The sequence below is a fragment of the Pleurodeles waltl genome, chromosome 12 (genome assembly GCF_031143425.1).
Source record: "Pleurodeles waltl isolate 20211129_DDA chromosome 12, aPleWal1.hap1.20221129, whole genome shotgun sequence".
In the NCBI taxonomy this organism is placed as follows: Eukaryota; Metazoa; Chordata; class Amphibia; order Caudata; family Salamandridae; genus Pleurodeles; species Pleurodeles waltl.
This window is the reverse complement of record NC_090451.1, coordinates 121766245-121771070: the sequence shown is the minus strand read 5'-3', so window position 1 is coordinate 121771070 and position 4826 is coordinate 121766245. Positions and strand designations below refer to the sequence as shown.

Genomic DNA, 4826 nt, shown 5'->3' with positions numbered 1-4826 from the left:
GCCGTGATCGTATAGTGGTTAGTACTCTGCGTTGTGGCCGCAGCAACCTCGGTTCGAATCCGAGTCACGGCATTGCGGGTGGCAATGTCACGGCAGTTGGGTGTCTCCTTTTCTTTTACCAAATAATTATAAAGGCGATAGTGATTTCACAAATTAAATAGTATCAAAATGTTTATTCGCTCTAAAAGTGCGCTAGATTGCTTCGGCTCAGATCCTGCCTCCTTGAAAGTGGCAAGACAATGTAACTGAAAGCAAATTTGTCTCTTCACAAAAGCACATTAGAAGCATTGCATTCTGGACCTCACATCGAGAGCCAGTAATGCTAGCAGGAAGATGTACCCTTTAAGGTACCACAAGGATGCCCAGGCCATCACTCGCTAAGAGCAGAGGGATTTCCGCTCAGCCCCATATTGCCAGCCACAAATACATTGGGAGAAGACATCTTTGAATCTGAAGGCGCAGCAGTAGTTAAGGGGGCGCTGCTGAAAAGGAGTCCAAATTAATAGGGTTTTGCAAAGCTTTTTGGGTACAGCCTGGGTACACATCTCTGTAGAATCTACAGGTGAACGAAGTCGCTGAGTGAGGTGTTAAGAAGGAAGCAGTCTGGCTAGTAAGGGAAACAGATCATAACAGTTAGGGGCACATTTACTACAAGTAGCGAAGGGCCTGCTGCGCCAAAATTTGCAGCACAGCGCTGCATCACTTCTAAAATGCAGTGATGCACCATATTTAAAAGAATACGGCGCATCCCTGTGTCTCTCTCTGCCCTGGTGCTAAAATAGCTGCCGAGAGCCAACACAGCCATCCTTGTGCCATGGTGCAAGGATGGCTGTGTTGCGGGGAAGATTGTTTTTATGCAGGAAGGGGCACCATCCTGCACAAAAACTATCTTTAATGGCAATCTGCTCCGTCAATGTGAGCTGCAGAGTGCACAGCGCCACCAGAGTGTCACAAAAAGTGATGCGCCAGTGGGACTTGTAAATATGCCCCTAAATTTCTTGAAAAAAATAAGCAGGAATGTCTGGCAAGAAGAAGCCAGGAGCAATGCATTTCAATCAGCAAATACTTGTCAGTCAGTGATCCTTACACGTACATAGTTAAACATTTTTCATTTGGAAATCATTGCTACTTTGACAAAGAAAGAAAGAGAATTTAATAGTCAAATCATACAGCTGGGATTAAAAACTTCCTACTGCAAATATGGTGGCTTTTATATGCTACAGCATTTAAGTTCTACTGATGGGTCTTCAATATCTTCTGTTTCCCTAAAGAATACTCTTGGTGCAAAATTAACACTAAAATTACCATTTTCTATATTCCTCATTTTAAAGTCTTTTATTTAGTAAAACATTTGTTTTACTGCAAATATTATTTTGGATATTTGCTTTTGAACATAACTTTCATATAAAACCCTTGCATACCCAAATGAAATTAGGAAACACCACAAAGATAAGGACTAACCCACCTTTTCTTGTCACATTTCATGTACTGTTCTTTACATGGACATTTGCTAACACGTTAATTTGTCTTTTTCCAGGATTTCAGCATTTCATTCTGACTTCTTCAACTGTATTACTGTTAATCCTGTTATACCCCCTCATGCCTTCCACCAAACACTTTCTTGGCTCGTTTTACCAAAATAAGAGGCAGAAGCACTTTAAGAATTTTCCGACTTGCAATTTTAGAGTGAATGTGGTGTGAGGCATGTGATGGAAGAAATGTACTGGTAGAAGGTGTTTATGGCAGTGCTTGGGGGATTTAAGAGATGAGAGTTGCATTCACTAGAGCGGAGTAAGCACTGCTGTCTGCTCTTAGTCCTCCACCCAAAAAACCCACTCACCAAAGAGCAGCACCGGTGCAGTAAAGGCGATGTATGGTCTGCTGGGGACTGCTGGTGTAAGGATAAATGTACTGGTGGTGTATAGTGTTCAGGCATTCACTGTAGGGTGTGAATGGTGCAGGTGCAGTAGGTGACAGTGAACCACGTAGGGGGTGTAGCAGGTGCTATATCCTGCAGATGGTGCTGTAGGCGGTGTGAATGGTGTGGGGTGTGTGGAAGTTTAAATTGTCAGAACAAAAAATAATTGTATGTATTGAGAATCTGTGTTGTGTCTTATACTGTGTACCTTCTGTTGCTCAAAGAAATAGTTGTAGGATGTTTGTGGTGTAACATTTCCCACATGATTTATGGGTGCAAGTGGCATAGTATGTTGAGGGTATCAGAGACGGTAAAGAGGTTGTAGATTGTAATCAAGGGTGTAGATTATAGGTGTAGTGTAGATGGTGGAGGATTGTTAATGGAGGAAGCAGTGGGGTGCAGGGCAGGCAGTGTGAAGGATGTGTTGGTGTCAGCTATATGAGGAAGTAACAGGTGTAGGTGTTTAAAATATGCTGTTTGGTGTAGCGTGTGAGAGTGATGTAATGTGATGGCATAGTGGTTAGTGTTTATGCAGTTTAGGTTCTAGATAGAGGTAGAGGGTAGCGGTGATGTTGTCTTCATGGTGTGAATGATGGGAGCTGGTCATCGTATGTAGATGGCTTGGAATAAAGGTATAGGTGCTTCTGGTGTAGGGTGTCAATGGAAAGAGCACCAATGAATTGGGTGGTGTATGATAGAGTATATATTCGGTGAAGGGGTAATTTGTATGTATCGGTTAGGTTGATGTAAGGTGTGGTTGTTAGTTAATTTGCATGTAGTGTAGGGTGGAATGTGGTATAGGTGGTAGTGTAGATGATGTTACACATTTTTTTCTCTGTGGCTGCAGCAGTGCTGGTTATTCATCCATCCTTCACACACCTGCTGCTGCTTTTGTTTAATCCATCATCTCTCGATCTCTGCCTGTCTTTAAATGGCTGTACTCTTTTGATTCTACAAGTCAGAAGAATGTGACAGTACAGGAAATCAAATGTGTAGTTTACTAACAATATGAATGGTGAAAGGACGAGGGACAGATTAGAAATAACCATCTGCTTGGTTTTAGAAATGGACACAACAGACTGGTGTACTCGTGTGAGGACAGGAAAACTGCGGCCCTGAAAGAGCGAAATAGAGAAGAGAGTGTGAAAGTGCTTTTCCATCTTTGTGCTGTACGTCAGCACTGTGTCTGCTGTGTGTGAGTTCTGTGTCTGCTGCCTGCGAGCTCTGTGCCTGCTGTATGTGAGCTCTGTATCTGCTGCCTTATTTGAGCCCTGTGTCTGCTGCCTGTATGTGAGCTATGTGTCTGCTGCCTTTATGTGAGCTCTGTGTCTGCTGACTGTGTGTGAGCTCTGTGTCTGCTGCCTGTATGTGAGCTCTGTGTCTGCTTCCTGTAATTGAGCCCTGTGTCTGATGCCTTTATGTGAGCTCTGTGCCTTTTCTCGGCACAGAATGTACTCACAAGCATCGCGGACGCCCGGGCCTCCTGCAACACAATCAGTCTCTTAAAGAGCATTCACATGCATCAGTAATTGTGGAGCATCAGAAACCAGAGATGAAGAAAGACTCCGTTGAAATAGCGCTCTATGCGCCAGGATGTGTTAAAATGTATATTAATCTTGGGATCAGTCGAAGAGAAGTTTGAAAAAGTTTCTTAAAAGTCTACGCAGGTTTTACATTTATTCGCATCTGTTCCTGTACACTCTACCGTGGGATCAAAATAAGTGATGAAGTTTGACTCTGGTGGTCGCCTCCCTCATCCAGATGAAGTTGCCTGAACAGAATTCTAATTAGACGTCCTTTTCTGGCTGATAAAAGAGGCTCCTGCCCCACAGCACATGGGGCGGAGAGTGTATGATGTTAATGAACGAGACACAGCAGCGTTTTACATTTGTTCGATATGTTTATCTATGGTAATCGAATAAACTCAAAACGAAAAATGCAATTTTTTAGAAAAGAATGCAATAGAGTACCATTTCATCATGACAACACTGGCCTTTGGGCTCATTGATCTATTGCACCTCATGAAACTCTAATCTCACACAACAGGTGTTCGTGGCCCAGTGGTTAAGGACCTGAGCTAGAAATCCATTGGGGTCTCTCACGCTGGTTCGAATCCTGCTGACTGCCGTGAGCCTTTTGGCACATTCTGCCTTTGCTCTTCACCATCTATGATTTAAACCTGTTTTCTTGCAGCTCCGTCCATTTTCTCTCCTCAGCTCTTAAGATTCGTCTTCCACCCATTTACACCAACATTTGCTTTTCTTCTGTCAAGTTGGAAATAACACCTATCTCCTTGCGTTGGATCCAGAAGTACTTCTACCATTTCTCCGCCGCTCATCTCCTTCGCTTACCTTGTTCTCCAGCTCCAGCTTTGTCTGCTCTTGTGTTTCTCTTGAGTTTTCCCGCAAACACCCCACTCCCCTTTCTCCCTTCTACTGGTCTTGATGCAAAAGTAACAGAAGAAGTTCTTCCAATTCTCAGACTGCGCCTACTTATACTTTAGTCACAGAGGAGGTGAGAAAAACACACTGCACGTGCTTAATTAGTCAGGGTGGGTAACCGAGGAAGGTGTCACGTGAGTGTGAGCATCTGTGATAGAAGTAAAACTATTGGTGAGATGCTATTTTCAATTGCCTTTGATGTTCTCCACCAGCTTGAGGAAGGATGTTTCTGTAAGGTCTGACCTCAAATCTGCCACTGACGCCTGGGAGAGAGAAGCCCATACCATTGGGGGGAAGAAATGAAGGGCATCAGCCCATCTCTGGAAGAGATGAGGTTGCTTGACTGAAAGCTGAAGGAGGCACATTCAGCATGTGTCAGAGAGCCCAAGTAGCTCGCCGTGATCGTATAGTGGTTAGTACTCTGCGTTGTGGCCGCAGCAACCTCGGTTCGAATCCGAGTCACGGCA

At 43.9% G+C, this 4826-nt stretch overlaps 2 non-coding genes across 2 annotated transcripts; both read left to right on the top strand.

Moving 5' to 3' along the window:
- On the top strand, nucleotides 1-72 carry TRNAH-GUG (transfer RNA histidin (anticodon GUG)). Its single transcript has one exon. It is a non-coding gene; the product is annotated as a tRNA-His (tRNA).
- A 4682-nt stretch (nucleotides 73-4754) lies between these two features.
- TRNAH-GUG (transfer RNA histidin (anticodon GUG)) lies at nucleotides 4755-4826 on the top strand. The gene has a single exon. It is a non-coding gene; the product is annotated as a tRNA-His (tRNA).